This window comes from Rhinatrema bivittatum, chromosome 3, assembly GCF_901001135.1.
Source record: "Rhinatrema bivittatum chromosome 3, aRhiBiv1.1, whole genome shotgun sequence".
In the NCBI taxonomy this organism is placed as follows: domain Eukaryota; kingdom Metazoa; phylum Chordata; class Amphibia; order Gymnophiona; family Rhinatrematidae; genus Rhinatrema; species Rhinatrema bivittatum.
Genome location: NC_042617.1, coordinates 329,787,365 through 329,799,965, shown reverse-complemented (window position 1 = coordinate 329,799,965; position 12,601 = coordinate 329,787,365). Strand labels below are relative to the sequence as shown.

The window sequence follows — 12,601 nt, the reverse complement described above, 5'->3', positions numbered from 1 at the left end:
GTCCTTATTTCTGCTTTTGCAAAATGTGTTTCTTGAAGCGTTTGACCTCTCCCCCCCCCCCCCCCATGCGTAAGTTTATATTTTATCCTGGGTTCGTGGAGGAGGCCGCCTTGTTATGCAGCGCGGGGCAGCCATTTTTATCAAAGTCCGCGCGCCGACAATCAAGTGCGCGCCTTGCACCCCCTGCCAGGCCGGGAAGAGGAAGAAGCGGCACGAAAGTGAAGTGCACGCCGGCCGTTTTACGGGCGACCTGAGCAGGCTGCTTTATCCGGCTCCACGGCTTTTCTCTGTAAAGTGAAAGAGAGGCGGAGGCCCGAGAGAGCCCAGAGCCCAGGGGCGCTTCATGGCTGAGAGAGGAGGGGGGGCGGCAGTTTGCTGGGAAGCCGGGAGCACGCTTTCTTGTTCGTGCCAGCTTTGGTGCCCACCTTCCCCCCTCCCCCCGGGAGGCCGCCTGGCATCCTCCCAGCGGAAGCGCGAGGATTACAAGGACTGGGGGAGGCTCGGAGACTCCTTTAAAAAAAAAAAAAAGGTAGGGGCAGCGACTCTGCTCGGGAGCTAAGGGGGCTGCCGCCAGGAAGCTGGGGAGAAAGTTTCAAACGTGGCTGCCCTCCTGCCTTTTTTTTTTTAAATCTTTTAACTCTTAATTTTCAAATCGTGCCTTCCTCCTGATGAGAATCGGCGTTCTGGCTGCCTGTCACCCACCAAACCAGGCAGGACGAGTGGGGGTGACCCTGAATATACCGAGCCTCTCGTCGTTCAGCTCTTTTTTTGCTAAAAGGTTTGGGGATTCTTCGTAGGTCGGGGTAATCCTTCTCCCCCCCCCCCTCCCCCCGTGCTCTGACCGCTCCCCATCCTCCCCATCACTGTTCTGCTGAAAGTTCAGGGAGAATACCACACACATTTTTAACAAATTAAAATTAATACTTAAGCATATATATTTACATGTCACAAGTGTGATCAGTTATTTTCCAACAAATTCTTCCTTTCAAAAAAAAAAAAATGATGATAGTAACAATAAGAAGAAAATGAATTAAAAAAAAAAGCCTAGCCCCCAGCTGATTCACATACTCTCACTGGGGATAGGAATAGTTGGGACACAATTTTGGAAGCAGAACAGGGTGGCTGTCCTGAGGGGGTGCTTTCAAACTCCTCCCCCCCCCCAACCCACACAGCAATTAGGAGGAGGGGGAGTGCGCCAGCAGGTGGGGGTCGCATCTTCCTCCCGCTTTCAGATGCACAGGTCGGTCCCGTGTGCTGGAAAGCAGCAGCAGCAGGGCCTGAGTAGCAGAGGAGAGCATGAGCTGACTTGGTGCCAGCAGGGTGGGGGGAAACCAGGAAGGGGTTTGGGGGAGGGGGTTGTGTTAGGGGAAGGGGGAATTGTATGATTGGAAGACACGGAGATTACATGACCAGGTACTGGGAGGGTGGGGGTGTGTGAGACGGGGGAGGCTGGGGGAATCTGGCGGGAGCCCTGGCCTCGTGACGTGTCCATGACTGTGGAAAGGGCCTCAAAATCCAACCCTTTCCGTGGAATTCTCCATTCGTGGCTGAATCACCAGGAGCAGAGGCGGCAGCCCTCCCATTCCTCTCCCGCAGCCATGCACTCCCCCACCCCACAGTGTGATATTGGGGAAGGTGCAGTGCAGCACCTCCAGCCGCACCCTCCCCTTCTGCTTACAGCCCCCAGCCTCGTGCTCTGAAGTGTTTTATTACACTACTGCTGCATGCATGGCTGGCAGCACATCAGCAGCCTCTGGAAGCAGAGGGTGGAGATGCAGCTCAGAAGCGCTGCCACTGCACTGCAGACAAGCTTGGAATGGGAGGGTAAGTGAAAGGATTGGGGGGAGAGCGGAAAAGAGTAAGAGGGGGCAACAGTGGACGAGAGGATTGGAGGGAGAAAGGGGATGGGGCAAGAGTGAATGAGGGGATGGGAGGAGGTGCAGGGCAGGAGAGTAAAGGAGAGGATGGGAAGAGTTGCGGGTCAGAGAAGAGTGAACGAAGGGATTGGGGGGAGGAAGAGTGAGTGAGGGGATCGGAGGTGCCGTGGAGTGTGAGTGAAGCAGAGTCGTGGGCCAGCTGTGGGTGAGGAGATTATAGGGAGCAGAGACAGAGGTGATCAGAGGAGTGTGTATGGGGAGAATGAGTGAGGAGATCAGAGAGGCTTTGGGGGCTGAGGGGATTGGAGGAAGGGGTGTGTGTGGATTGTGAGGGCATTGGAGGAGTGTGAAAATGTTGAGGGGGTGATCCTGGATCCCATCTTTCTTATCACCCTCTATCTCCCCCTTACTTCTCCTACACCCATTCCATTTCCCTCTTATCCCTGACTCCCCCTCTCCTCTTCTCCCCACCTTCACATTTATTCCTCCTCCATCTTCTATGTCACTACCCCTCTGGCCTGAGATTCCTTCTCTGCTGTCCTTCTGTGAGATTCTCTCTCTCTCCCCTCCACCTGATCTTTCCCCTTTCTCTCTCCCATCCTCCCTTCCCAAGGATAGAGATCCTTCTCCCATTGATATCCCTTTCCCTAAAAAAAAAAAAAAAAAAAGTCAAATTAACTGAACACAGAAATGCATTTTTAGAAGGAGAAAAAATGTGTATTAAATTATTTGATATGCTTTTGCCTTAATCGGCAGTATTGTACATTGCCTTTAAGAGCTTTGTCCAGGGTGGTGGTGTATACAAAGCTTTTCAAATAAATTTGCAAATATTTGTAAAAGTATGCGGATTTTCTTCAGAATTTGTGAACACTTGCTGCGGGAAACCCCAGAGGGGGCAGTGACTAGAAGAGCATGGGTGCGTATGGGGTGGGAATAGTTCTGAACCATGCTGTCTTTTTTTGACTTTCCAACTTTGCAGGCGAGCACCGTCGCTTTAAACCAGCCCTCAGGTCCCTTGTAGGATGCAGGCAGCTCCCTTCTGCGCTGGCCTCATGAAGGGGAATGTGTAGCACTCAGCAGCTCATCGCAGCTGTATTAAGCTGCTCCAGTGGAAAGGGTCTCGCCTATGATTTGTTTGTTGAGCGTTTTCTCTGTCATCTGCTACAGAAAGTAAAATCCAGGAAACTTAATCCCAAGACGTTTCCCCAACCACTTTTTTTTTTTGTTTGTTTTGCTTAGGATCCCTGACCCGTTGAATAACATCTCTGGATCCTGCACTTTTGTTTGGCCCCTCTCACCTGAGAATGTGTGCTCACTCAGCATGAACTGCCGGGGAGGTGCTCTTATTTGTGTAAGACACTCTGAATGTTAACTGTATTCTTGCAACGTATCACAGTCCCAGTGATACCCTAAGTAAGACTTCTCTTGTTTGCCTTTTTATTTATTTATTTTTTTAATAAACAGATCAAAGCATGTATTTTGCTGGGCATGCAGCCCAATAATCTCCTCCTAAGCACAGTTGAGAATTCTAGATAAAGTGATCGTGTTTATAGTTTAATTTAAATAATACACATATAGTGTGTGTGTGTGTGTTGTTATATGGGTCAGCAAGGCTTCAGATATGAAGCTGGGATAAAGGAAGATTGGAAGTTCATTGCTTTCTATATTTTGAGCTTAGGGTTTTCCAGAGCAAAGGGTCTGACCCTCCGGTAATCCTGACGGATTGACTTCCAGAACTCCCTGGATTTGTATTACAGGACCTCTCCCCCCCCCCCCCCCCCCCGCCCCGTAGCTTAGCCGCGGACAGGTTTTCGGATATTGGCTGTAATTCCACGTCGCCCACCTGCAACTTGCCACAGCGGCTGATATCAGCGTGGCACGGCAGGGAGGAGGCATATTTACCTATGGGACATCCTGCCACGACCCATGTACACACAATCTCTTGCAAAAGGTTTCTTTTTTTTTTATTATTGTTTTTCTCCCCCCAGTTGGGTTGTCTGTCTCGATTTTTTTAAGCCCTGTGGCTAACAGAGCGCTGTCTGTGGTTATCGGCTTCCTTCTCATCTCTAGCTGCAGGAATAAAGAGAGGATTCTGTGGCCGGTCATTAATGGGGGGGGGGGGTGGGAAGGGGGAAGGGAGGGGGTGTTTGTTAAATGGGGGCTTTGTCTTATCCCTGCTGTTTAAGCTGGCCTCGAGTACCCCTCACCTGTCATAACTGTCATACGTTTAATTCATCACGCTCGCTGGTCAAAAGCTACGCCGATGCTATCAAAGCCAGAGACGGGGGGAGGGGGGGGGCTGGGCTTTCTTATAAGTTTTACCGATCAAAGGAGATTACCGGCCAAATAAGATCTTAATGAAGGAGGCAGCATGATGGTGGAGAGAGAGAGAGAAATTTGCTGCTCGCACCGCGAGTTCACGTCTGCAGCCCTGCTAATAATACGCGCCCGTTGTTTTTCAGAGACGACGTGGCTCTCGAGAGCCCCTTTGTTGTTTTACTTAAAAAAAAAAAAAAAATCCAGAGTGGAGAAGAAGCTCATCCGAGTCCCGTACTGAGGTCGTGATTCAGTCAGGAGCAGAAGGCAGGGCTGTAAGACCTCAGCTTTGTCAGGGCCTGGGCACTACAGGCTTTTTTTTCCCCCCCCTTTTCTGTGTCTGTGGGGGGAGACAATTTTCAGTAAATAAAGCCAAAAGTGACAGCGCATTGTTTAAAGGTTTGGAACGCACCTCTGGCTCTGTTTCGTATTCCGAAGTTCTTGTGGTTCCGGGCGGGTCCCCTCCAATGACTTTTTATAGTTTAACTTTTTTAATTTAATTTTAAAAGAACTTATTACTTGCACTATCTTAAATCCTAGGTGAGTTCCAAACAGTATACATAAAATAAGCATAAAAATATGCATTACTAAACCAAACTGTACTGGTATGGGAGCACCTCGACCACCTAATATATTAACTATTCAGGTGGACCTGCCTTAAGATTCTTGCAAAAATGCTCGAAGTCCGGTTCAGCCTTTAGCATATCGGATGGCGCATACCACATTTTTGGGGCCTGCAGTGGCAAAAGTACGATCCGTGGCTTGACACTAGTGGGTAGGTCTCAAGGAAGGTGTTTCCAGGATAGCACGAGAGGTCTGCGTAAATTGTAGACTTTCAGCAGGGCGCCAGGACAAAAACTCTACAAAGGCGTTGTTGGTAAGGAGCTTTCAGATGTCCCTTGTCAGATCAGACCATGCATGGTTCTTGAAAGCTCCTTCACCTGCATCGACTTTTGAGTAGTTCAGATGTGGTAACAGTAAAGGAATTTTTTTTTTTTTTTTAATTTTTTTCTCCAGAACTGAAATGGCTCCTAGAATTCTGGTGGGAAAATCTGTTGCAGGCGAAAGGGCAAGGTCGCAGTTTGGCACACATTCGGCGGTACCCCTGCCATACACTGAACTGCCTCTTCCAGGGAATAAAAAATATGTGTGGAAAACTTAAACTTTCTGGAAATTTTCCACACCTACCATAGAATTTAAGGCAAAGTCTTTTTGGCTAAAAAAAAAAAAAAAAAAATGAGCATCATCTTGGCTTTTCAGTGCATTTGCAGTTTCCTCCTTTTGTGTTTCTTCTTAAAAAGAATTTTAAAGGAAAAAAACTGCATAAATAGCCTTGTTTGCCTTTTTTATTTTTGGGGGGTTCTTTTTTAGATTGTCTCCTTGAATTATCTGAACTTCACCCCAATAACAGTGAAAACTGTTATGAAATTAAAAGGTTGGGTTTTTTTCATGACCGCAGTGTTTGAGCAATGGACATATGGCTTTCTAGCACCACGCACCAGCGATGACTGTAGGCAAAATTTGGTTCCTGATAATGTGGGATAGGGTGTGCATCTGTAAAACACCACATGTGAGTCCTATTCTTACTAATGTAGAAAAAATGGTCAACAAACATTTGTGGCAAATCTCTGAAGTTAGTCCAGTAACATCACCTTTGATTTCTATAAATCCAATTGGACTGACATGGCAAATCATTCTTCTAAACTCTCAGTAATGAAGCCTACATAGCTCTAAGTCTCTGTTCCCTAGTATTACTATGACTTATGACTTCTACAGTACTACTAGATGTACACAGCACTGTGCAAGAGCTCAAGACACAATTCCTTCCCTGTGGAGCTTGCAAACTAGTCAAGTCAAAAAATACAGGATAGAAGAGACTTCAGGAAATTCATTTATTAAGGAAATGGTTAAAACCGAAAAGGCTGTGATCAAGAGAATTGGAGGCTGAAATTGTAAAAGCAGCCTCAAAATAAAAAGTGGGGTATTAGACTGAATGAGGCCAGAGAGGGGGCGTGGTGGATTAACTCTAGGAGCGTATTCTAGGTGAATCCAGGTGGAAAGCACGGAGCCTGGAGTTGGCAGTAGAGGAGAAGGGCACGGATGGGAATAACTTGCCCAGTGAGAGGAGTTCCCGAGGAGGGGTGAGGGGGGGGGGGGGGGGGGGGAGAGAGCAGAGGACGTGAGGAACTGCAGAGTGGACGCGCTTGTGGGTGAGCACGAGGAGCTTGAATTGTAGGTTGAAGCAGATGGGGAGCCGGCGTAGTGACTTGGGCGTAGCGACATAGGCAGAGCATTAGTCATGCAGCTGAACTTTGAATAGGTTTGCGGTGAAGGGAGATTGTTCAGTGAGAAACCTATGAGGAGCAGGTTACCCCCTTCTTCTTCATATTATTTCCAGGTGTTCTTTCTTTAAACCAAAAATGCTTTTTCTTGCAGTCCTTCCTTTTCATTATGATTACAGTCGCTCTTGTTTTTAAAATCTCTTCCTCTTCGAAAGCAATTCTCCAGCTAGTTTTGATTGATAATATTACTACCCTTAACATAAGGCTTGGGGATAGCCTGCATGGAGCAGCAGTTACCACCATAAGAAGCTTGCTGGGCAGACTGGATGGACCATTTGGTCGTCTTCTGCCATTATTAATATTCATATTCGGGCCAATGCCAAGCAGGAGTTGTGCATTTTTTATTCCTAGAGGTGATAAAGATTGTGTGGAAGTGTGTATTGTCATCATCATCATAATAATATCTCAGCTTTTTACGAGAGAGAGGGAAGTATTTGCAAGGCAATTCCTTTCAGTTTTATACTTCTGGATTGAAAGCAATTAAACCAGGAGCACTTATTGTGCAAACAGCTTGTTGAATTACTGAGTCCCTAATAGTTGATGTAGATAAGTAGGAAAAGCTTAGAAAAACTTCCAGGGGAAGGGAACAAATAAACAAAGGGGATTTTTAATTGCTTTGTATCTAATTACTAATTGAGTTACTAATTTAATTTTGGGACATTCCTAAGGCATGGGGGTTGGCATTTTGAAAAATGCCCACTATAAACTCAAGAAATTCTTTCTCATTCATATTATGTCAGTTTAATGAAATAAAAATGAGGGTTCACCGATCAGAACGCTGGTGCTGCTTTGTACCTTGAATGAGAAAATTGTAACCAGCAGTATCTTGTGTAACGTTGTATCCATCAGTTTATGGTATCACATTGTGGCCCATAGTAAGGGTGTGCATTCATTTGAACTATGTAAAATACAACAAATGAAGCCGTTTTCATTTCATTCATGGCCCACCAAAACAAATGGACGAGACCCAGGAAAATAACAAACAGTTTCATTTCTATTTGTTTGTTTCTCATTCAGGTCTATGACACAAGTAAAAAGAGAGGAAGCTCGATTGCCCCGACTTCTCTTCTAGGACCTTAAGCAACCAAGCAGTGCCAGTGAGGTTATAATCTCACTGGAGCCAAGGCAGGAAGCAGCAGGGGGGGGGGGGGTATATCCAGTGATGCTGACATCCTAACTCTGAAAGATTTGAGCATGAGCAAACTCCATTTTAAGATTCACTTCTCTGGTGGATTTCATAGGGGAGGGCTGTAGCTTCTGGAGATCTTTGTGAGTGAAAGAAAAAGTTTAGAAAAGAAGAAGCTGACAAAGAAAAGGGTTCATGTCTTCACTGCTGAGGTACCTCTGTGTCGGAGAGGCAGAGACACTGGAATTCTGGCTTTCAGTTCACTGGGCAAGGTAGTGGAGAGAAGCAGCGATTGACGCTTTTGTTGGTGCTCTTTATCCCTCTTTTGAAACCTTGGGGTCTTCATGCCATTCTTGCTGTTGCTTTGCTTCTATCAAGCTGGGTAATCACATTTCTGGCACCTTCTCAATCGATACAGGTGCTCCCCAAGGTTCATCACTCTCGACCACTCTATTCAACATATGTTTGCTGCCTATTCGCACACTACTAGCAAATCTAAGCATCAACTTCTTCCTATATGCAGACGACATCCAACTCTACATCCCGTTCGACAAAACAGTGGAAAAAAACTGCATCCTCTCTATCAACATATATGAAGGAAATGCAACAAAATCTTTCTCAACTGAAATTGACTCTAAACCCCCCAAAAAATGAAATTGTGGTTAAAGAGAGATAACACGATAATTAAACCACCAACCCTAGACCTAGGAATCATTAATATTACACCCTCAGAACAAGCACGAGACCTAGCAATTCAGGCTAATGAGAACTTCAGTATGAAAAAGCATATAAGCAAATTAATCAAAACAGTATACGCCAAACTGAGAATCCTACACCGACTAAATCCACTTCTAACGACACAGGACCTTCCACACTGTTCCACAAACACAAATATTTATTTATTTTATTTTATTTTATTTTATTTATTTATTTATTTATTTATTTATTTATTTTATATACCGGTGTTAGTAGGGACATCATACCGGTTCACATTTGAACTGCAGCTTAGAAAGTACATCATAACAGGTAATGGGAACTGGGAAAGGGATAACATCAGTGCAGCATGGAAAAATAGGTTAACAAAACCGCCAACTTCAGATGAACATAGAGATCTTTAACAGCAAGATAGTGGTATATTACATAGATGTGCATGGGAAGAGATTTTTGAGAGTAATATTCTCGAACTTGGACTATGGTAACTCCCCATTACAGTTCATGCACGAGGGAGATTTGCATGAACTGCCTCTATTGTATGCAGATATATCTCATTCATATTCATTGTGGATATCTTGAAAACCTGACTTGCTGAGGATCTTCCAGGACCAGGTATGAGAACCACTGTTCTAGAGCCTTCTTTTAATTTAAAGAGGCTCACCTCCTGCGCACTGATACACTGAATGTACGTTAATGTCTCTCACATCTCTCTGTGACACAATACAACACCCTGCAAAAATGCACCCTCCACACACAATGTGGCAAACTTGCCGTACCAAAACAGAACTAACTGCCAGGACTGACACAGCAACAACACCCCCCTCCCTCCCCCATGAGAGGACAGCACTGCAAATATTACACTGACTGTTAGAACACAGGCACAAACTGCAAAGCATAACACGCCGTCCCCTGCAGATCCTTAGCACATAGGGGTAGATTTTTAAAAAGTGCGCCTTCGCGTACTTTTGTTGGCGCACCAGGCCAGATTTTAGTAGATACGCGCGTAGCCGCTAAAATCCAGGATCGGCGCGCGCAAGGCTGCCGATTTTGTGCAGCCGGCACGCGCCGAGCCGCGCAGCCTGCCTCCGTTCCCTCCAAGGCCGCTCCGAAATCGGAGCGGCCTCGGAGGGAACTCGCTTTCGCCCTCCCCTCACCTTCCCCTCCCTTCCTCTATCTAACCCACCCCCCCGGCCCTATCTAAAACCCCCCCCTACCTTTGTCGGGGGATTTACGCCTCCCGGAGGGAGAAGTAAATCCCCGCGGGCCGCTAGCGCGCCGAGACGCGATCTGGGGGCGGTTCCGGAGGGCGCGGCCACGCCCCCAGACAGCACTGGGCCGAAACCACGCCCCCGGGCCCACCCCCGAAACGCCGCGTCCCGCCCCCAAAACGCCACGCCGATCGGCCCCGCCCCGACACGCCCCCCTCGAAAAACCCCGGGACTTGCGCGCGTCCCGGGGCTCTGCGCCCGCCGGCAGGCCTATGGAAAATAGGCGCGCAAGGTCTATTTACGCGAGCAGGGCTTTTAAAATCCGCCCCACAGTGTAGATTCTGTGTAACCGAATCCCTCACCACGGTCACACATGCAAAAAAAAAGATTTAAGTTCAGTAAGAGACAGACCTTCACCAAATACAGAATAAGTGATATACAAAATAGAAAATGTGCGGACAAAAACTGCAAACCCCAAGAAGCCAGACTGTGCATGCAATGCAGCACCACAGAAACGAATGCATTTCTCCCTGTGCTGTGCAAAATGGCAAAGAGATCAGAGATGCACATTTCCCCAAACCTGCTAGAGAAAGTCAAGACTTCCCACAAAAGAATGAGCAGGGAAAATATGTGATATCCAGCCCCCAGAAGGCCAGAAATGTAACCTGAGCAGACAGAATGCTGCTGCCTATCACCAGGATTGGTGCTAGGATTGTCCTTTGTAATTTTATTTGTACCATTACTTTTCATTTTTAATGTTTTCATCTTTTATATTTAACCACCATGAGAGATAATTGTCAAAATTGCCCTGCATGGTTGCTTTTGCACCAGTGCTCAGTGGAAAAGCAGAAGCACACACTCCCTTTGAAAATTGCCCTGGAGAACTCGGAGATCATCGCCTGCTTTTCCTGCAGGTTAAATGCATGCGGATTTGAAAAAGTAATCTAGGCATGATGTTTCTCTCCTCCCCATCTCACCCCGATTTAAATCCGCCCCGGCAACCCCTGCTTTTTACCCAGCTAAAATTGTGCGCATTGTTCATGCCCCCCGTGTGCATCCTTTTAGCTGGAACAAGGACTGGTAAATTATCAGATGGCCAGCTTACCCAAGGTGAATTGCAAGTCACCGCCTTCATGCATTACATTCTCTCGTGCCAATAAAATTTCCTGAATCTGAACCCAGCCAGCCCTGCTCTTACTGAACTTAAATCTTTTTTTTTCCTGTGGTGGGCAAATGAAAATTAAAATATCGCCGATCCCACTGCTGCCAAGCTATCCACTTGTTGCACCCACTCGGGATCTGCCCGACCGCTGTGCTCTCTGATATCAGTCAGGAGAAAGGGGGAAAGGAAGAGCAGGAAAGTGGAGGAGAAGCGTTTTGTTTTTGATCTTATGGAAAAGGGAAACTGAGAACAGTAAGCAATTGTTACACAAAAAATAGATGTCGGAATGGCTAGTTTTATCACACCGGGAGGATTGTGCTTTTGCGGTTTACTTGGGAATTTTTTTGCAGGCTTGGAAGAACTGGTATTTTCCAATGAGTCTCAAGCAATGTACAAGAGCGTCTGTGCATTTCATTATTGTCAGATAGCGCTGGGTTCTCTGCAAGCCACAATATCTTTTATTGGACCAAGATCTGAATTAATTATTTTTTTAAATGTATGTTCCGCACTTCAATCCCTGGTTCAAGGCAATGTGCAGCAGGAACTATCATAAAATATAGTCAAACAAAAAAGAAAATGGCGCACTTGCATGCAAAATGCAAACACATTGCCTCGCACACTAAGTTATAACATCAAGCAAATCCTGCCCGGTTCAGATTCCTGCCTCGGGAAGTAACGCAGACTCAGACTACACAAAAGCCTTCTAGAACAAGAGTTTTTTCATCCCCCCTCCCAAAAAAAATATTCTGTGTGCAGGTTGTCTGACGAAGATGCCCTGGCAGTGAGTTCCAGAAGATGGGGCTTGCTGCGGAGAAAGGTGCTGTCTCATCTCTCTGCCGGAGCCGTGCACAGCGAGGGGACATCTGATAAACTTCCCTGGGGATGACCTGCATGCACAGGCAGGATTGTAAATACGCAGCATGGCAGTGGTACATGGGGAAGGCGCTATAATCAAGGAGCTTGTGGATTGTCATGGCAGTTTTATGTTTCCCCCTCGCCATTCCAAAGACGATATGGTACGTGGCTCTTGGTACATGGTCTTGAAAGCTCAGCTATCTCATCATCAGTGGATAATCCTTCTCTTGATCAATTAAAATTGTGTCACAACTTGCAAAGACTCCAGTTCTCTGCGGGACTGACACTGGTACTGGAACCTTTGCACGTCACTGTGGGGATAAGTACAAAAGCTTCTTTTAAAGATCATTTCGTGTTTATAGCGGTGAAGTGGTCATTTTTCACACAGTATAGTTTTGGCCTGGAAAGGGACGCACCCTGATCTCACCCTCCTCCTCCAAGGAAGGACACATCAGTCTGGACTGGATAAGATATTACCCGGATTGGGAGGCACAGTGCTCCCATGCCGACACGCTGGAGGAACACAAATCAGGCAATAGTTGGCCAATAACACCCATCATGGTTCTACGCTCTGACCGCGATCTCGTTGCGTTGAGTGTCGGTGCATTTGGATGTTGGAAAATAACTTTAAATAAGATATAGATATGGTAAAGGTTTTCTCTCCTTTGGAAAAGAGGTTTTAGGTTGCAGAAGCACCTGCTTCTGCTCAGCAGCACTTTTTGTAGTTCAGCCTTCTTTTATACAGTATCTTTTTTTTTTTTCCCCTTGTCCTCTTCAGCAGATCTTTGACAGTGAGAGAGAGAGAGCCTGTAATGACGCGTGCCTAACACGTGGAAGGTAAATCCCCCCCTGCCCCCCCCCCCCTCGTTCACTCTACTCTTCCAGCATTCCCTGGCAGGCAGCCAAGCTCAATGTTTCTGCTGGATTAAAATAAAAAGGACATGCGCCCTGGCGGGCCCGTGCAGCTCTTTACCCCGTGCACAAGAGGCAGAAAAGGCAGC

At 46.6% G+C, this 12,601-nt stretch overlaps 1 long non-coding RNA gene across 7 annotated transcripts in view; it reads left to right on the top strand.

The window, feature by feature from the left end:
• LOC115088778 overlaps window positions 1-12,601 on the top strand; it is a 155,925-nt gene that overhangs the window by 125,102 nt on the left and 18,222 nt on the right. Inside the window, exon 6 of one of the 7 annotated variants that reach the window (XR_003855865.1) lies at window positions 3,117-3,350. The exons of the other annotated variants lie outside the window; for them this stretch is intronic. This is a non-coding gene — a long non-coding RNA (uncharacterized LOC115088778). Of the gene's footprint in view, window positions 1-3,116; window positions 3,351-12,601 lie in introns of those variants that run through there. 7 annotated transcript variants of the gene reach the window in all.